Source organism: Martes martes (assembly GCF_963455335.1).
Source record: "Martes martes genome assembly, chromosome: 2".
NCBI lineage: Eukaryota > Metazoa > Chordata > Mammalia > Carnivora > Mustelidae > Martes > Martes martes.
In genome coordinates this window covers 53,695,458-53,716,896 of record NC_137889.1, presented here as the reverse complement: position 1 = coordinate 53,716,896, position 21,439 = coordinate 53,695,458, and the positions used below count along the sequence as shown (strand labels likewise).

Sequence of the window (21,439 nt, the reverse complement as noted above, 5' to 3'; positions counted from 1 at the left end):
AGGGGCCCTGATGTCATCCAACCCGGCGTCATCATCGGCCACGGTCGTTGCTGTTCCTTCCTTGCGTTAAATTGCCCGTTGCCTTTGGTAACTATCGGTAAACGCAGAAAGCTGCCGCGTGGCGCGCACCCCGGAAGCGCTTGCCCAGACCCGGAAGCAGCGGGAGCTCGGGCGCTGCTCGGCCCGCGTGGGAGCCCTCCTCGTCCCGCCCACCTTTGAGGGACCCCAGTTTGCGAAGCCTCGGGTCGCGCGATAGCGGGTCCCGGGTTCGCGTCACTCTCCTGCCACGCGGTGGGGAATTTCCCGCTTCTGGGTGTCTCACTGTTGGCGCGCCCGGGGCCTCCCCGTTCCCGGAGGAACCCCGAGTGGGTTTAGGTCTCTCGTTTAAGGTCGCCGTAGTGTCCGGCCGTGGGTAGAGGGAGGCCCAGAGGAGGAGGAATTTACAATCAGCGCCTGAGTGACTCGTAAGCTCCCGAAAGATCAGAGTGTACATTTACCCGGCATCTTCCGTTGTGATTCACAATTCTGCAAGTAATAAAAGGCCCACCCCTCCAGTGTCCCGCTCTGTTGGCCTCGCCCCAGCGCGCCGCAGTGGGCGCGAACGCGGGGAGGGCGGGAGGCCCCCGGGCGCACCCCGCTGCTCGCGGGGGAGCCGGGCTCGCGGGCGCCGGGCGGGCCCCGTGACCCGCCGTCGTAAGAATGCTTCAGATCCAACCTGGGCTCGTTTCCGTGACGCAGGAAACATCTGGGGAGCTTGCGCCGGGCGTTTGGGAAACTACTTACTTCCGAACTTGGCGCGAAGGTGTTCTAGGATGCAGACAAACGCGGGCCTGAACGGGGGATGAGGCCAGGTCGGGGTGGCAGCCCTGCCAGCTGCCGGGGTGCACGCTGGGGAGCGAATCGGTGGCGAGCACTTGGGTGAAGGACGAATTAAACACTTAGGGCCCGGTCCGCCCGTTCTGGCCTCATTGTTTTAATGTCTGTAGTACTTAGGCACAGTTTGAGAAAGAATAATGTCTTTACTTTCAGAAAAAACATCAAAGACCAGGGGCTGCTCAATATGGAGCACATATGGTAGTCTCCGAAGGCCTTGCCTGCCAAAACATGTTTCTCAGTATTTTTCTCCTTTCCTTTTTCGATCCCACCACCCCCATCTTTTTTTTTTTTTTTTCCTCCCCAAATGGGAGGGAGCCGCGGGCTCGGGTTACCTAGGACGTGTAGCGTTTACAGGAGGCAGTTGGCGGCTCTGCCGAGGCGATCAATGAAGCCTTTCAGGAACTGAATGTAGCCCAGGACGGGAACCTTGAAGATGGGCCGGCCGGCTGCAGGAGCCAGGCTGGGGAGGCCTTGACTTGCCCAGGGCCCAGAGCCGGCCGTGCAGAGTGAGGCCTTATCAGATTCAGAGGCTGTAGGTCGCTTTTGGCATTATATCTGAAAAAGCACGTTTTCCTGTTAGTGCTTCCTTAATGCGGTCAAGTTACACTGGCTGAATCCCCAGGCCTTAGTACAGTGCTCAAATAGGGGGCACTTAAATATTTATTGAACGAATGTTAAATGTACTAAGTGAGGGCAATAGCCTGCAAACTACTATTTTTTTTTTTTAACTTCAGTCTAAGCAAGAGTTAGTTGCAAAGTTCCTCTTCTTAACTTGCTGCTATTACTACTACTACTACTACTGCTGCTGCTACTATTACTACTATGTAGACCACTATCCCAGGTTTTTTCTTATTTATTTAGCAGAGAGAGGCAGGAAACAGCTGGCTGAAAGATCAGGCAGTTTGCTTCAGGAATTTCTCGAGAAGAAATCTCAGAATGTCAGGGTCATTCATCTGATCTAGTTCAACTTCTGAATTTCTCTGAAGATGAACTGAGACCCAGAAAGGTAGTTACTTGTTCAGGGCACACAGCTGGGAGAGAGCTGGGAAAGAGCCCTCTTTCCCTTGCCTAGTGCCTGCAGGGCTCACTACCTCACATTACCCTCAAGGGAAGGACAAGCTGGATAATTTTTTCTCTTTTAGCTTCTCCTATTAAATGGATTCCTATCATCACCTCTGAAAAATGATATTCTCCTTCTGCAAATTTACATGTAGGGTAAGTATTAAAAGCAGGGGTAAATACTTGGGGCTCCCATTTAAAAGAAGAAGCATGCTGTCGCCAGAACTTCAGCTTTTTCTAATGCAATATTAATGATGGTGGGGGAAGGAAATACATCGCACATGGAGCTGATTAAAAATGAATCTTATCATATCTTCCAGTGCTCTGATGCCTTATACGACTTATACAGAGAGAGCAGTGGGCAAATTACCTGACAAGTAGTTCAAAAATCTGGACTTTAGACCTGGCTTTACCATCAACCTGCTGCATATCTTGACCAGTCAATCAATTTTGCTGGATCTATTTCTCTCTCTCTGTCATGTATGTGTATACATATGTATGTATACATATACACACACACTCACACATGTATGTGTGTATTATGTGTCAATAATATATACACATATATATTCATTTTTAATCTAGGTGATGTGTTCATAAATCCAATTCTTGTATCTCTGATGTATCAACATACAGTGAACACCTTACCCATTCCAGATGGAAAAACAAGAGTCAACACTAGAACCCTTCTTATTCTTGTATTAGTACTGAGTGAATATTAAACCGGTAAAGTGCTTTAAAGATGCTTCTGCCCCTTCATTCTGGAGCCGAGAGCTGATTTCCCCATGCTGATATTGTACAGCTGGAGAGCTCAGGTTAGCTTCCTGCTCAAGAAGAGAGTTCCTACTTCCTGAAGAAAGTTTCTGCAAATGGAGGGGGGGGGGCGTTCACCAGTCTCCATGACAGGTTTAAATGAGCATGGATCAATTAGGTTCTTTAAAAAATTTTTTTTAAGATTTTTAAAAAATTTCTTATTTTTAATCAATCTCTGCTCCCAAAGTGGGGCTCACACTCACAACCCTGAGATCAAGAGTTGCATGCTCTACTGACTGAGCCATCCAGCTCTGCTGCTGGCCGCCTTCTAGCATGGGTCAATTCTTTAGGATGCTTCCTTCTACTATGCATTTATCCACATTCCTTGCCCCCACTTTCTCATTCAAACCAGGAATAACTTAGCTAGAACATAATAGTTTTGGGTTCAGGACAGTGAATTTAAAGCAGAACTGGAAGTCAGTACCATTTTACTTGGGCAGTGGTTCTTTAAGTTGATCAGCTCTGTTGCAGGAGACTTTGAGCTCTCAAGGCCCATTGGGACAAAGGTTAGGGTTCCTCTAATAAGGAGTATAGGAGCTGGTCTTAACTTGTTTTTAGAGTCTCAGATCCAACATAAACCCTAGTCAAATTTAATAATGAAGCAAAATAATAGAATAAGGCCAATGTTCATATTTATATTCAACTGATTCTTTCCCCTCACACAAGAAACTCCCAAATTATCAATGTCTGGGGTGAGTTGTGGGAGGAGCTAACAAATTATCCAACATAAAGAATAAGACAATGGTGTAAACCTAGCGATTCACAGACCTGTACCCCTGGGGATAAAATTACATTATATGTTTATTAAAATAAAAAAATAAAAAAAAGTGTTTAAAAAAAAAGAATAAGACAATGAAGCTGTTCTTGCTTGTTTGGGGAGAGCACCTTCTTGATGATAAAATGACTTGGGGACTCTCTGCCACATTGAAAAATCAAGTCTAGGGCACTTTCTCCCTCCTGTCCGCCTGGCCCTGGTTGACCTGGACTAGCCTGATGCTGCCTGGCTGGAATCCAGAATGTTTCAAGGAGCAGTTGTGATGTGTTTTCCCTGGGTATGGAGTGAGACAGGAAGCTTCTCTGCACTGAAACTGACTTTCTCTATAACTTTCCTGCTTGGGACCTTGATGCCTTGGGGGGTAAAAGAACCCCACATAGCACCAGTTTTGAGGGAATCTCCCTGAGCAGGGACTTAGGCATGTCGAATTGGTTTGCCCAGCCCAGACAGCCACTCTAGGATGTTGTCCTAGGCATGCAGAGAAAGGGTGGAGCTGAAAATTCAGCCAACTGGAAGTTGGCATGTTGCCTCTTGTGTTTAAATCTGGCTGATAGGGACACCTGGGTAGCTCAGATGGTTAAGCCTCTGCTTTCAGCTGGGGGTGTGATTCCAGGGTTCTGGGATCGAGTCCCACATTGGACTCCTTGCTCAGCTTCTCCTTCTGCCTGCTGCACTCCCTGCTTGGGCCCTCTCTCTCTCTCTGACAAATAAAAAAATAAATGAATAAAATATTTAATTAATAAATGAATCTGGCTGGTAATGTAAATTGTTCTTCGTGGCTATAGCTGTGCAGTATTGTAGAAAGAGATCCTCTTTTTTTTAAAGAGTTTATTTATTTATTTGACAGGCACAAGTAGGCAGAGAGGCAGGCGGAGATAGAGGAGGAAGCAGGCTCCCTGCCAAGCAGAGAGCCAGATGTGGGGCTCGATCCCAGGACCCTGAGATCATGATCTGAGCCGAAGGCAGAGGCTTTAACCCACTGAGCCACGCAGGCACCCCGAAAGAGATCCTCTTAACATCATCCTCAGGATCCTGCTTTGGGCCTTTGCTTATATGAAAACCTCTCCCTGAGCAATAATCATAATACTGACTTGCTGAGGTCATGATGGAAATTAAATGAGAAAATCTACTAAAAGTGCTTTCCCTGGTGCCAGATATATAGCAAGTACTCAGTGCATTTTAGCAATTATTATTAACCATTCTATGATTTCATTTGGTGGTAAGGACATATTTGTTTACAATTCAGACCTTTTCTGGGCTTTCTAGACCTGAATATCCAACCCCGTACTGGAGGTCCTTTACATGTAGATGGACTTTGATTTGTAAGACCCACTATGCTCAAAACAGATTGGATTTCTAGTTCCTGCTGCACGCTCATTCTGTTCTCCTGGTCTCCGTGACCACACCACCACCAGTCAGGAGCTCAGGCCAGCTACCTGGAAACTGTCACCAGGTGCTCCTAAATAGCTCAAATCCACACAGGACCTCCTGCCTAGTAATGACAAACGGCGAGTTTTGCCTGTTATCATTCTATCATTTCCCCTACATTATACTCTCCAGTCTGTCCTCACAGCAGCGGGAGTGATCTTTATGCAATGCAATTTGATCATGTCATTGCTCTACTTTAAATCTTCTATGCATTCCCCATAGACAGCAGGAAAACCAAAATGCTGAGTATATAATGCTCTTTATAGCCTCCTTTCTCACCACTTTCCCTTCACACCTGCGAAGCCCTGGCTCTGTTGAACTACACTGAGTTTCTTTGTGTTTTTTTTTTGTTTTGTTTTTTGTTTTTTGTTTTTTCCTTCATGTCTTTGCACATGTTGTCTTTCGCCTGGTACCTAGCTCCCTCCTTCATCAGACTCCTGCTGCTTGCTCTTCAAGATTCAGCCTGTGTGTTCTCTTCTTGGAAGCCTTCACCAAGCCTCAGGCTGATTACAGAGTTTTTCTCCTGAGTTTTACAGAGTTTTATAGGATTATAATTGCCTTCTCTTCTCCACTAGGTGTGAGTTCCTTGAGGGCAGTGGAATAAATCTTTAATCTTTGTGGCCACAAGGCTTTCATGCCTGGCCCACAGTAGGTGTTTATCACATGTTCGCTGAATATGAGAATGACCCAGAATTAAAATAAATGACTGGTTCTGTAGCTTCATATCGTCAAAATTGGGGGAAGTTATTTTTCTGAGCCTCAGTCTTCTCATCTGTAAGATGGGGACTAAGAATATCCCCTAATATTGTGAGGATTAAATGAAAAGTGAATGCAAGTCTTCTGTAAACTGTGTAGTGCTGAACCTCAGTCGTTGTTATAAGTACAGACCCACATTTCCGATGCATGTATATGTTTTCATTCGTACACTTAATGTGTACCTATTGTATGCATCCATATGTCTGTGTTTGTTTACCTGCATGGTTACATGGAAAAACATACAGTTTTGCAGAACCTTTACAAACAATTTCCAAACATACCTTTCTCTAGATTCTACCCTTTAAAAGACTTGCTCAATAGGTGGATAAATACTTTTGATAACTAGTCCAGGTTCTGGATAAAGCAGTTTGTAGCAGTGTCCTCCAATTAGCAGCCATTCTGTGGAATCATTATATCCAAACACACATACACAAACAGTGCAAATTTATAGAGCACTGAACGGGTAATTACAGCCCATTACTATTTTTACTACGACTATTATTGTACCTTCCTACTCCAACGGTAACATTGAAACACTTTCCCGCCAGCTTTTCGTTTTATTTTTACATGGATCACTTGGAGCAGTGATGGATGGCTTTGTTTTCCTCGTCTTGCATGTGAACAAACGGAGACACGGAAGATTCCTTTAACAACCTGCCCTCTTTCCAGTGTCGCAACCGGGTGGAGATCAGAACCCTCGGATGCCCTTTCTCCTGTCTTCTTTCTTTTGACACGGGTCGGCGTAGGAAGTTTGCACAGAATAAGTGATTACTGCAAACGAGCCAGAGCTGACCAAGGTGTAAACTGAGCCGTGCTTATGTCTAATGCTTTGAGTTGCCACAGCTATTTCTGTACATTGGACCGGCCTTAAGTGTGGAATCCGCTATTCTCACATCAGTTCCCGGTTTTGTTCAGTTCCCGGCAGGGTAATTGCCTCTCCTTCCGCAGCGCGCAGTTGCCAGCTGCCCGGCTGCCCCCGGGGCTTTGAAGTGCAGAGCGCCCCAGGGCAGGGCTTGCTAAACACCGCCCAGGTCCGCGGTGCAGAGGAGCGCGCCGGGTCTTCTTCCACCTCAGCCTTCTGCCGATCCCGTTCTTCTTTAAAAAGCCAGGTGGCGCCAACTCTCAACCCCAGCGAGAGCCGGCGGATCCTCCGGCCGGCCCGCGCCGAGTGGGGAGGAGAGATGGAGGAAGAGCCCGGCACCAGACGGGCTCTTTTCGCTCTGCGCCCTCCGCTCTGCAGAAAGGAACATGTGCTTTTCTCTTCTCCGTGCGCCTCGCAGGATGACGGCAAGCCCAAAGGGAAACGAGGTGTCCTGTGTGCCACATGGAGCTTGGGGAACGGAAATAATTAAAGCCAAGAGGTTTCCTGGCTCTTCGCGGTGTTTACGGTGGGTTTTGATTTGGGGAAGGAGAGCGAGGAGAGGTTAAGGCCGGTTCCAATCTGCCAGCATCCTGTATCTGTCTGTGCGGCAGATGACGCGTGGGGCCGGGAGGGCTCTCGCGCCTGTGTGTGTGCAGAGCCGTGGGTGCAGGAGCAGGTCTCGGGGGGTCGTGTGTGATGGCATACCTACTCCTATAACAGAGGAGGTGCGTGTTTATTAAAAAAAAAAAAAAAAAGGTAGAAATCCTCCCAGCTGTGAACAGAGGGCTTTGAGGTTCCTTCCTATGACAGCTGAGGGTCTGAATCTATTATGGAAGGCGCACGTTTCAATTTTCAAACCCCATTTTTTATCCTTGAAATGTTTCCAGTCTTTGAACTACTGTTATTTAACAGGAAGAAGGGAGAAACTCCATTATATGAGCATATCGATTTACTTGATCTAAACCAAACGTCACTGAATAAAAGATGTTTGTTGAAACTTACAAAATAACTACTAATCTGATAACTGAAAATTTAGTCATAGCATGTGCTGCAGTTGCAAATCATCACCGAATCTGAAGGTGAATTCAATAAAAGTAAGGGGTGTTGTTGTTGTTGTTGTTGTTGTTCTTCAATTCCCTGGAGCACTAAGAGTAGAGTTGGTATTATGGCCTATAGCAATTTTAAGATTTTAATTGAAATGACAGTAACATCCATACAAACACATAGAGCACTCAGCAACATTAGTAATGATGACAGTGTGCTATTAATGCTGCTTTTTATATGGTGCTGGTGGTGTGTTTATTGCAGCATGTGCTCCGGGGCCGTGTTTCTTAAACTGCAGGTTGCCAACCATTAGTAACCCATGAAATCGACCCTCTGGGATTGGAGCAGTTTTTTTTTTTTTTTTTAATGAAATAGAAAATAATGAAAAATATCAGAAGGATATAAGAAGAAATGCTCTTTCACAAATCGTTTTTTTTTTTCTCCCCATTTTTGTATACATCTGTCCTGGATCACAGGGTAAAATGTCTTTCTTATCATGGTTTACATTTGAAAAGGAGTCTGAAGGGCACCTGGGTGACTCAGTGAGTTCAGCCTTTGCCTTTGACTCAGCTCATGATCTCAGGATCCTGGGATCCAGCCCCTCATCAGGCTTTCTGTTCAGCAGGGGGCCTGCTTCCCCCTCTCTCTTTGCCTGCCTCTCTGCTTACTTGTGTGCTCTCTCTCTCCTTGTCAAATAAATAAATAAAATTTAAAAAGAAAAGAAAAGAAAAGGAGTTTGAAAGCTGTGGTTTTTAATCAAAAATTTATTTTATTTTTTTTAAATAATCTCTAAACCCAGTGTGGAGCTGAACTCACAACTGGGCAATCAAGAGTCACATGCTGTACTTGGCTGAGCCATCACCTCACCAACCCCCCCCCCCCCAAGGGTATTCAGTTTTAAAATCTCATCATGGTGGGTTCTTTTCTGATTTTGAAGGTTACACTGGATAAAAGAGATCTCAGGCTTAGTGCCTCAGGGAAAAGACCAGCAAGAAAGACAGGGAGCCCTAGCCTCAGAAAGGAAGATTATTGCAGGAACCCTGGAGCAAAGACCAAACAAAGCATTGGCCTCCTTATTCTAACTGGGTGTGGGAGGAAGGTCTGTCTCTCCTACTGGAGGGGTGACTGGAGTCACATACTTTGGTAAAGGGACACATTTATCTTAACAGGAGCAGGTAGAATAACCTTGAACCATGAGAAGCGAGTTAGGAGCTCAATGATTGATGTTGCGGGGGAGGGGTAAGTGTTCTTCCACTTCTTCCCAGTCTCAGTGTTGAAGAGGAGCAGGTACTACTTACTGTCCCTGGTTTAGGGCACAGATTGGGCCATATTGACTAGAAGCCAGGTCATGTTGTGTTTAAAGGCAATGGCTCCCGTTGGCTCTTTCTCCTAGTTCCTGGTACGTGGACCTACTAGGTACGGCCTGCCCTAAGGGATGACCTCTAAGGGTTGACATCCCTTTCCCACTCCACATACCAGGGCTAGTTGGCTGAGCCAAGATCCAGCTTGGGTGGGGCCTTCCTAGTCTCTGTTCACCTGGAAACCTGCTGGTCATGGCTTTGGGTTCCTGCATCCCATGGTCAGCCAGAGGGAAAGGAGATGTTGGTTTGGACTTCAGAGGAGATGGATCTACCACAGGCTCTGTGCAGCTTGACTAGAGCTCTGTGCTGAGACATATGCCGTTTTTGCCTCTAGTAATCAAGCAGCCATTGTTTTCCATTTGTTGTTGTTTCAGAAATATCTGGATGTCCCTATAGCAGTTGTTCTCAAACCTTAGCACGCATCAGAGTCACCTGGGAGGCTTGTTGAACCACCCATGGCTGGGTGCCACACCTAGTTTTGATTTACCAGGTCTAGGGTGGGGCTTGAGAATTTGCCTTTCTAGTAAGTTCACAAGTGATGATGCTGCTGCCCCAGGACCAGACCCTGAGAACCAATGCTCCATGAAATTCTGAGAAGGGTGTGGAGTAGAAAGGTGACTAGCAGGGCAAGATGAAAACACTCCTGAGTTTTGGGCCCTAATGGCATCTTAATTCCATGAACCCTGCGCCCTACCACAAGCCAATCCCCCAACACCCAAGGCTGCCAGGGGATCTGATCCAGAGGAGGCTGACTCCAGCAACAACGCCAACTCTCAGTGGTTAGTTTGGGGATGCTACCTCTTGAGGGGGACTCAGGAGAGTATGGGTTCAGGGCACCTTATTTTTGGACAGACCACGAAGTAAAGTGATTCACTGTAGAGTCCCCGTAGGACTGCTAGTTACTGCCTCCGCAATCACCACCCTGAAGTTTCTCTACCTCCTTGTAATACGGGGCCTAGGAGCATAAAATCCAATTCCTAGTCACCTTTGCAGCTAGAATTCAAGGTTCTGAAAATGAAATGCTATCACATAGGATTAAAAGGCCAAAAAGACAAGCACTCTCTCTTCCTTTAGCTTGTGGGTGCACAAGAAGACTCTGGAAGGCATGAGTGTGGTCAGTGGCTGCATTCCTTGGTCCACTGTCTAGTCACCAGCCTTGTGGTTATGGGGGCTCTGACGGCTTCTCCCGACTCTATTCCTCCAACCCTTCCACTCGATAACTTACATTAAATCCCTCTGAGCTCAAAAGATCTAGATTGTCTTCTGTTTTCTGTATTAAACCCTGACTGATCCAGGGAACAAGGTTGTTTGGGAGCTTTGTGCCCGAGGTCAGGATTAGTGTGGGCAGAGAGGGTAGTAGAGACCCTGCAGGTGGTGAGATGACTGTCCTCAGCCGGTGGCAATTTGGGTGCGCCAAGCCAGATCCCAGCGAGCCTGCCTGCCATCCAGAAATCGGGAGGGCGAAGAGATGAGCGTGCTGAATCGCTGTCATCTTGTTCTGCCTCTCGCAGGAAAGCCTCATTTCTGCTGGCACCCCCTTCTGATTTTCACAGCAAAGCAGGAAAAACAGCAATTTTTGGAGCGTTCAGGCAAACATTTTTACTAAGACTCAATGACTGTCTGCTCTGCCCATTTTGATATTTGATTTTCACTGTCCTGTGCTATGCTCTCATATCTGGGCACTCACTCCATGATGAGGTTATCACCGATTTAACGGAAGATAGTGACTTTTCTATTTCCAGCCTGAGAATGAATGATGAGTTACTTGGGCAAGTCAGCTTCACTCAGTGTGATCTGGGAGTTGAGTGTATGTTGCAAATTTCTGCTACAGCCCAGGGAGTAGGGCTGTCCCCTCTGCCCAACTTGTTGCCTAAACTCTAGCTTAGGGCCTTGCACCTACAGGAGCTGATTCGTTGACTCATCAGTTCTTCCGGAGCAGAGACAACACCAAATATAGGTCACTTAATTTTTGTCCAGAAGGAACTGATTGCTCTGGTCACTGTGTCCTTGTTCACAAACGCATGGTACTGCCCCCTGCAGGAGGCACACACATCCCCACTCTAGCTTGCAGCTGTGGTCACGTGAGAGTCGCCATGGCCAATGATGTCTGAGTGCAAATGACGGTCTTTGGTCCGCATGTCAGCAATGACGCTGATACGTACAGGTGACTTAAGCCCGAGGCCCCTGAGCAAAGAAAGTGGAGCAGGGCTGTCAGAATCCAGAGTAGACATGTTGCTACAACTTATGTTTTTATATGAATTCTGGACTTGTTAATTTACTTCTGTGAAGTAATTGGCATTCTAGAAACCTAATATATCACACATCTTGTCCTGGCCAGAGTTTGGTCCCAAAGGCCTGAACTGGGCATGCTCAGATTTTTCTTCCCAGGGCACCAATCAAATCGCCCTTCCTCCCCCACAGAGGCTGGAGGGGATGCTCCAAAGGAAAACTTGAGGCAAGGGAGCTAGAGGTTTCTGAAGGGATTTTGTTACTGTATAATTTTATCACTCCACATATCTAAAAGAATTTGCCAGAAATAGAAATACCAGGTGAAGCCATAAAGATGTTAATTTTTGTCTCATTTTTATTCTTGCATATTTGAAAGCCGGGGGGAAACATCCAAGTGACAGACCAAGGCATTGAAAGACGTTTAGATAATGGTAATCCTAACGGTTACATTAAATAGAGGTGATTTATTAGCACATAGCTGCGATAGGAAAGCAACTCCATGGTAAATGAGAACCAAGGCTTGAAGGTTAGTAAGACCAACTTTCTGTCAAGACATCCCTCGCTCCAAGGGCCTGGCTCATTGTTAATTGATGGCCTGTGGCTCCCAGCACAGTGCTCTGCTCTGGCTGCTGGGCCTGAGGGAAAAAGACTTGTTTTGAAACTCAGTGTTCTTAATGAAGCAGATCCCGACCCTGAAATGTGCAAGAAAATCATCTGAAAGTGTGATGAAAAACTGGTCTATTGAAAAGTCAGTGACCTTTCCAATGTTGATTTTAAAATAATAGATTTGTTTTATTTGACACTTTGGTAAATGCTGTAATAAAACACAACAAGGTCAAAGAAATTAGCCAGTGTGTTTTGTGCCCTGCAGCCTGAACAGTCTAAACTATATCCTTGCAAATGGGCATCACTATTAGTGAAATTTTGTTGCAAATTTTGGCATGGATTGTTTTGGAGTGTCAGACTTTAAGGCGCTATCACAGAATTGGCAAGATTCGAGGATTTTCTTTTTTTACTGATTTAATAACATTTTTCTTTATTGTCCCCATAATCACCTGCTTTATGAACTGTGGCTGGAGCTGATGTTGCAACTGGTAATTTTCTTAGAAGCCAAATGCATTTATATTTTTCCAACTTTTGATTTCCATCATTTCTGGGAATTGTTAGTAGATGGAATAAAAAAAGAATACATTATAAACAATTCAAAACACCAAAAACAAAATTCCTTGGACCTTTTACAGATACCACACATGCAAATAAATGTGGCTTTGCATTCCAATGGCATTCAAGTGGGGATTACATTTTCCTCATTAACCTCTTTCTTAACCAAACAGTATTGTTTTTCAAGCCTGTTTTAAAGAAATCAAGTCTGACGTCTTAAATTAATTCACACTGACTCCGTTCCAATGAAGAGGTAGACTGTCTTCTTTTGATCCTGGTCCTTTGCGCAGTCCTCATTGAACTGTACCAAAGCAGCCAATTAGTTTAGGATGAAATCCGGGGATAGCGTTGCTTGCAAAACCAAAACATTCGAAGTACTAGGTGTGGTTTTTACTGCATTTCTATGGAAGCAGTGGAAGGATTAAACAACAATGTACACCTGAGGTCTGAACGTGCCTGCTTTCCTGAGGCAAACCATTTATAAAATGAATGTACTTACTTCTAATTGAAAGAATACTCAATCTGTTTCCCATCAGTCATAACCAATAATTCCTCTGCTAATATGTGAACCTTAATTTGAAGCAGTGGGACTCTTCTCTTTCCTCCAGGAAAGTCAACAGAGTTGTTTAGAGAGATTGCACAATTTTGGTAGGAGCAGAAATGTAACTGGATTGTTTTCTAAACTTCTGTAAACACTGGTGCATGAATATGCAATTTGTGGGGTATACATTGTTTTCAGCGTCGATATTGGAGCATGGGTGATGAAATATGCGTGTGTGCGTGTTAGGTGTCATCTATCTCAGTAAAATGAAAGAGACATGAAAGTAACTCTTGGAGTTAAACCCACCAATCTTAGGATATCCTGCATCAGTTGCGTTCACTCCGCTGTTAGCTCTGTCTCCTTTTGGCAGGCATTCTGTTTCATTCCACCATCTTCTCATGAATTGTTTTTAGATTTCTATAATCCTGGCTCAAGATGGCATGAGTTAGAATTGGAGAGGGAACGAGCACTAGTTTTCTTAGCGTCCACGGTCTCGAAACGTGCTCATTAACGTTACTCTACACCCTTTTCTACATGTGCCTTTCTTTAGAAAGTGGAAAAATACGTTATTGAGAATTTGTCAGATGAAACTATATTGCCAAACATTTGCAAAACTGAGTTATTGACGAAATGCATGTGATTCCAAAGGGGCCTGCTTAATTGAAAGCAGTTGCGGTGTTTCAACATGAGAATGTGGCTTATCCTTTCTGTTGTCTATCTGTCTTTAGGTTGCTATAGAACATACCTCTGGACCTCCACTGTCCCCAGATAGCCGTTTCTACACAGCTAACTCAGAACAGATTAGAGCTAGAGTTTTAGGACACCCTATGGCTTTTATTTCTTGAGCAAGCATTAAGGAAAATCGCATCCTCATGTTCTCCCATGGTCACCTCTAATTCCTGGAACGCTGAATTCCCGCGCATGCCCAGAGTGCCAGGCACGGTCTACCAAGTTGCACAATCAGGCTTGTCCACTCCCCACGTGTGCGGTCGTTGCCAGGATGCAGCTGTGCCATCCGTAGGACCTCTGAGGAGATGCTCACTCAAGTCATGCAGCCTCAAGGCTGATTTGTTGCTCACTCTTAAACGTCCCAGTTTGGCTGACATGTAGCCTACCTCTGAGAATGACACTAAAATCAGCTCTGCCACTACCCAGAAACAAAGCTATTTCCATGGTGAAAGAATAGTCCGCTTCATGGAAAATTGCATTTGCACACTTGGGGATCATAATTAACAATTAGAATTGAAGATGTAAAAAAGCCCAAATGTGCGCTGTGTGTGATGTGTGGTAAGGGGAGATTTTTCAAAAATCTAATGTATTTGACATCTCAATTGTCTTTTGACTAACCGAGAACTGGCATCTTGAAAACTGACCAAAGAAGGAGAAAAAAAATTGTGTTTCATTTTGTCATTTTAAGTATACTTTCTTTGTCAAGTGACTCCCTTAATTAATTAGGGAAACCGTCAAGGGTAATGTAGTTAGTTCATCTTCATTTGTGATTTCGGAAAAGCTAATGTCCCAAACTGTCTTCTGAACTTTTCAAAGGACCTTTTGCTGTGGAACTTCATCTTGTTTAAAGATGTTAGAGCTGTGTTGAGATTAATATCAACAATCAGAAAGTAATATCATGGTTCTGGTTGTCATTATCCTGTTTAGACACGCTAGAACTAGATTGCCTGTGTTAAAACTTAATGGACTAGAGAAGAAAAGCATCCAGAATCTTAATGATGGGAGCTTCCACTCTCCAGGCATTTGCCAGATGTCTCAATTTCTAAACTCAGAACATCTGATAAATCCACAATTTGCCTCACTTAGGGTTCTCAGTCCTGGCTGCACATTAGAATAATCCCAGAATTTAAAAAAAATAGATAGATAGATAGATAGATAGATAGATAGATAGATGGATAGATAAGCAGGCCCCACCCTTCTAATTAAAGCAGAATCTCTCAGGGTAGGCCCCCAGACTTCTTTTTTAAGTGCCTCCAACTGATTTGAATGTGCAGCCAGGTTGGGAATCACTAAACCACATGATAATTTCATCTTTCAGAAGGGAGAGGAAGTGATGAAGAGGATTAACACCCTGCTTCTAATTCTGGCCAACTCGGAGGCCTTGCATGGAAAATCAGAAGTGACAGGAATCCTGGAAGAGAGCCACCTGGCCATCAGAAAATTCCAGAGGGATGTGGTCACTGCCAGACACACACTTGGTTAGTTGGAGTTTTAAAATATCTCAGGAAATTATAAAAGCTTGACTTTGACTGCCCCATCTGAGATTCCAAAAAGAAGCAGGGGAGAGTCCTCAAAATAAAATTTGGATGCTACTATTATAAATGGTCCTAGACGGAGGGGGGTGGGGAGAAGAAGAAGAGAAAAAAGAAGGAGGTAGCCAAAATGATTTAGCGTCTTCATGCAGGAAGCCGTCTGCTGAGAGCAGATATATTTTTAAATGGTATATGTAAAATGTGAAAGATGAGCTAGAAAAACAAGCATGGATGCAAAAACTCTGTCAGGAATACATGAAAAAGTCAGAAAGATTAAATCCAGAAGGAGGATAACATTCTAGATGATGAAGAGGGCTGTTTGAAAAAAAGCAAGCAAGCGTAGAATCCACGCAGGGCTGTGATGGTGTTAGGTGGAGGTTATGTCAACAGTGAAAAGACAAGGTGGCTACGCCCTCAGACTCCATTTTTCTCTTTAGATGAGGAAGGGCAGGACGAAGTTTGGGAAGCAGGAATTGAGAAATAAGATCACTTAGGAGCAAATGCCAGCTGTCCTAAATAAATTCAAACACTGGAAATAACAGACCAGAATATTATCAGAATTTTCAAATGAAATGGCTTTCATCTTTAAAAAATATGGAGAATGAAAAAAAAGAAAAGGAAAAAACATATGGAAAATGAAAGAAGTACCTGAACGCTGTCCCACATTTTTAAAAAAGGTTTTATTTATTTATTTGACAGAGAGAAAGAGAGAGAGAGAGAGCATGCGCGCGTGCATAAGCAGGGGGAACGGGAGGGGGAGAAGGAGGCTCCCCATGGAGCAGGGAGCCCCATGTGGGGCTTCATCCCAGGACCCTGGGATCATTTTCAGAGCCGAAGGCAGAGGCTTAAACCACTGAACCACTCATTTTTTCAAGAGGAAAGTAGAAAAATTATTTGGATTATAGACTCAAAGTCCTGTTGATTCTTCAGTTCAAAAATCCTAGAATTTGCTTTTACGTGCAGTTTGAATGTAAGACTTGCCAAGTTAAATCCTACCCATAAAACTGAATGGGAAGAAATCAGAGAGGGAGACAAACCATGACAGACTCTTGACTCTGGGAAATAAACTGAGGGTTGCAGAAGGAGACATAGGAGGAGGGGTCGGGCAGCTGGGTGACGGGCATTAAGGAGGGCACATGATGTGATGAGCACTGGGCGTTATATGCAACTAATGAATCGTTGAACACTACCTCAAAAACTAATGATGTACTATATGTTGGCTAATTGAATTTAAAATCCCACCTATGTCATAGTTCATGAAGAGACTAGAGACAAGGCATGGTAAAATTTTAAATAATTTGAATTCAGAAATTTGCAACCCTTCAGAGTTAGATAATAGTTAAATACACTTTTGAAATAGTTGGGTATTATAGTATAACAAACTATTCCAAAACTTAGTGGCTCAAAATAACTACTATTAACTCATTCACAATTCAGCTGTTTTCATGTGTCCCTCTGGGTGGTTCTCCCACTGGTTTTGTCTGGGATCACTCAGGTGGCTTCAGTCATGTATAGCTTAACTTGGGCTAGATGGCCCAAGATGGCCTTAGTCACATGTTTGGTGGCTGTTGCTGGCTGTCAGCTGAGCCACATGTCTCCCTAGGAAGAGCGGATGCTAATTTACATAGTGAGGGCAGCATTCTGAGAGACCCCCCCCGCCACCCACACACAGCAGAAGCTACAAGATCAAGGCTGGAAGCCATATAATATCACTTTTGTCTCATTCTAATGGGTCAGAGCAAGTCACAAGGCCACTTCAGATCAATGGTCAGGGAAATAGGAAATACCTTTAGGCAAGAGGTACCGCAATTCATATACCCAATCTACCCCATCCTATGTCTCCTCACAAAAAAGCTTCTATACATAAATATTTTAATTTCAGGGGATCCATGAATCCTTCCAACCCAAATTAAGGGCCTTTAATCTATTCTAGCCATTGCATATTTAAATAAGGAAATTAAAGCCCAAAAACACTTGCCTGGAGTCCAACAGTTATTTCTGTAGTATTAGTATACACTCCCGTAAGTGTGCTACTACGTATGTGTTATAATACCAATCCTGTGCCATTTTCATTATGCCAATCTCGGATCACCTTATTATTACAGGGAATGGATTTCAGCAATGTTATAAATGGCCATTTGACTACCCAATCAGGATAATGTTAAGTCAAATGTATGCAGGGAAATATGAGTGCTTTATTTAATTTGCATATTCTGTACATACATTCAGATAGGAAAGTAGGCCGGTTAAAATATTTATGAGGACTAAATTATTTAGTTAATATACAAAAGGGCAGTTTCCAGTTATTTCTAAATTATGGGCATTTCCTGAAATCTGGCTTTCTTTTTACTGACAGGTACTCTCTATGCTTCAACTAACTCTTACTGAAAAATTGATTACAATGGATGCTTTTTGATGAGCAAGCTTGTTTTCACTTTTTAAAAAATTTAATTGAATTTAACTTTTTCTGTGTTCCAAAATTCATTGTTTATGCATCATATCCAGTGCTCCATGCAATACATGCCCTCCTTACTACCCACCACCAGGTTCTGCCAAACCCACACCCCCCTCCCCTCCAAAACCCGCAGCTTGTTTTCACTTTTAAACCATCTACTTAGAAGTCATTCATTAACAAGAACAACAAATCATCAATTCCACTGATTTTAACTTACATAAAAACCAGACTGTTGCCATTTCAAGTTTTTGGTTTTTTTCCTCATAAGATAAAGTTAACTAAAGGAAAAGTGATGTGGTTTAGTTTAAATTATTGCCTTTTGTGGGGTGCCTGGGTGGCTCAGTGGGTTAAGCCTCTGCCTTAGGCTCAGGTCATGATCTCAGGGTCCTGGAATTGAGCCCCGCTTCGGGCTCTCTGCTCAGCGGGGAGCCTGCTTCCATCTCTCTACCTGCCTCTCTGTCTACTTGTGATCTTTCTCTCTGGCAAGTAAATAAATAAAATCTTAAAATAAATAAATAAATAAATAAATAAATAATTGTCTTTTTGTTTGTTGTTGCCAGTAGATGACTTTTCATGTGAGGGCTGCAGGTATTATTAATTTTTTTATTATTTTTTTTGAATTTTTATCTATTTTTTAATTTTTTTAATTTAATTTTATTTTTTCAGTGTTCCAAGATTCATTGTTTATGCATCACACCCAGAGCTCCAAGCAATACATTTTTGAAAAATGATTAGTATCTATATATTCATTTACTTTAATTGTTTTGGTGAAATTGGCAAGTTTATCTGGTTCACACAGTTGGACAGAAACTAGTATAAACGTCCAACTTTCAGACTAATAAAAGTAAGTTTTTTCTTTTTATCATAAAAATGTTCAAATATGCAGAGAAATAGAAAAAAATAGTACAATGCATACTCACGACCCAATACCTTTAATCAATAGTTATAATCATTTTGCCATCTTTGCTTTGTATGTTCTGCTGTTGTTGTTGGACTACTTTAAACACCCTGAGCACATCTTTTTACATAACCAAATTCTAATATATCTGACTTAATAAATTAATATTAATTCCCTAGGATCATGTAATACCTGGTCCATATTTAAATTGGACATACAACAATTATTATGTCTTTGGTCTTTTTAGCTGGAATAGCACACACATACCTTTTCACAGACTTGTTGACTTTTTTTTTTAAGATTTTGTTTATTTGACAGACAGAGATCACAAGTAGGCAGAGAAGCAGGTGGTGGCGGAGGGTGGGCAGGAAGCAGGCTCCCTGCTGAGGAGAGAGCCGGATGTGGCCCCCTTGATTCCAGGATCCCAAGATCATGACCTGAGCTGAAGGCAGAGGCTTAACCCACTGAGCCACCCAGGCGCCCCCTATGTTGACTTTTTGAAGGTCAGTTGTCTTATCAAATGCCCCAAATCTGGACTTTTGATTCTTTTGCTCTTCCATCTTCTGCCTATCCCTTAGATGTGAAGTCTTGATGAGATTCAGGTTATACATTTTGAAGAATATTCCATAAGTGAGAGTGCCTGCTTCATAGTGCATGACATCAGCAGTGCATTAAGCCTGGTTGCCCCATTGTTGGGGACATCAACTTTGATCATTGAGTTAATGTGATGGCAAACACAGCTCTTCTCACTAGTAAGATGCATTTTTCGCTTTGTCAGTTTGCAAGTGTATCTGTGAGGTGGTAGTTTGGCTCCATGAAAACTTCAGTTCCCTAAAGTTAGGTTGTTGTTGTTGTTCGTTTGTTTGTTTGTTTTAACTTAATTTTATTTTTTTCAGTGTTCTAAGATTCATTGCTTATGCACCACATCCAGTGCTGTTTTTTTAAACATAACTCATTGGGCTTTTAGTTTTTTGGTTTTTTTTAAAGATTTTATTTATTTGCCAGAGAGAGCGAGAGTACACACAAGCAGGCAGAGAGGCAGGCAGAGGCAGTGAGAGAAGCAGGCTCCCTGTCGAGCAAGGAGCCCGATGCGGGACCCGATCCCAGGACCCTGGGACCATGACCTGAGCTGAAGGCAGCGGCCTAACCAACTGAGCCACCCAGGCGTCCTGGACTTTTAGTTTTTATAAAGAATTTTACCCAGTTTTTCAGAGTTTTCACTTAGCTGGGTATTTTCAACCTAAAATTATGAAATTCTCTGTTCATATCTTTGTCATCTTGGGTACCATTTTGGTTCATAATAGTTATACACATCTGAGCTAGTAAATTGGGTATTTGTGGGTTACCAGGGCTATGTATTGTTGTTCTCCTATTTACTCATTTTATTTTATGATCATTACATGCCAGGTTAGAAACGGAACTATGTAGTGTTATGGAAGTGAATGTCATGTTGCCATGAGTAAGGCAATGAGATCCCAGCAGCACCCACTGTACCAAGAAGCTGAGCGTTGACTGAAGGTATGATGGCTACTAGACTCTTACCATGAACTAACTGTGCTTCACATCGAAATTGAAATGTTGGTCCCTTGGAGTAACTTCTTTGTTTCCTATTTTAAGAAGGTCAGAAGACGGGAGTGAAAACATACCAGTAACCAAATATGGTGGTATCAAGCCTAATGAGGAATTAAAAAACATTTCTAAAATCTGTGTCTGTTCATTTTCCTTGTTTCATTGGTTTTGTTTCACCCTCATCTGTGAGTCATTTGCCTTTCGTCATCTTCCACAATGACTTCTGCAAGAATATCAGTCTTGAAACGTACAACATGGCTCGCACCCACTTCAAACATTGTTTAAAATCTCATTTATTATTTTGTACTGTGGTCTCACTAAAAGCCAACGTTACTGAGACTGCAAAGCACATACCTTCAATTCCCAGGGTGAGACGGGAAAGAGAGAGCAAGAGCAAGCCAGAGAGAGAGTTAAAACTGTGAGAACCTCCCCAGCAGGCATGGGAGGAAAACAAGAAAAATCAGAAGTCTTCCAGGCAGAAGTCTCCAGACACAAGAAAACTGGAAATTGCCCAAACCTAGGCTTGGTAGAGTATAGAAATGTGATGAAGACCAGGAGTAGTATTTTCTCCAGCAAGAGGTTAGTTACTTAAGGACCACATGCCCAGGATTACAAGGATTTGCCTGAGTAGCCCAGGGAATAGTTATCTGCCGTAGAATTAGTAAAAGGGAGAGATGAGATGCTATGTGAGCGACCTCTGACGTGAAACTATATTAAGAACTTGAAATTAACACTGGGAATAATCATCTTAAATGGATAGCAGCAGATGAAAGCTATAATAAGTAGGAATTCTATTTTTCTAATTAGCTTCAATTTTCAGATACTAAAATCCAAGCGTTTGGGGGAGCCAAATCCAGTCACTAGGGTTTAGCATCATTCCTTTACAGAAAAAGAAAAACAAGAAAAAAAAAAAAAAACAGCCATTAAGGGACACTGAGTTGCCCATCAGCCTGGTTGTTCCTGGTCACAAATTCAATCCCTTCAGCTCTATCTGCCTCATGATGGTGACTGGTGCCCAGGGAAACTTTCAGTCCCAACCCTCAACCTCCGGGGAAGGGAGAGGGGCTGGAAGTTGAATCAATTACCAGTGGCCCAGTGGCCGATCAATGATTGAATCAATCATGAGTACATAGTGGAGCCTCCATGAAAACCAAAAGGTAGGAGTTTTGAGAGCTTTTGAGTTGGAGGCATGGGGGTGTAGGGAGAGTGGTTGGCTCTGAGAGGGCAAGGAAGCTCCACAAACTTTCCCCACACCTTGACGTGTGCATGTCTTCCATCTAGCAGTCCCTGAGTTATTATGTATGATCTGGTGGTCTGGTAAAGAAACTTTCTCTGAGTTCTGTGAGCCACT

General features: G+C 43.4%; 1 long non-coding RNA gene across 1 annotated transcript; it reads left to right on the top strand.

The window, feature by feature from the left end:
• The first annotated feature begins 6,866 nt into the window (after positions 1 to 6,866).
• Positions 6,867 to 20,975, top strand: LOC308338656. The gene is made up of 3 exons (XR_013966424.1): positions 6,867 to 7,095; positions 14,953 to 15,112; positions 19,927 to 20,975. It is a non-coding gene; the product is annotated as an uncharacterized lncRNA (long non-coding RNA).
• The last annotated feature ends 464 nt before the right edge of the window (positions 20,976 to 21,439 follow it).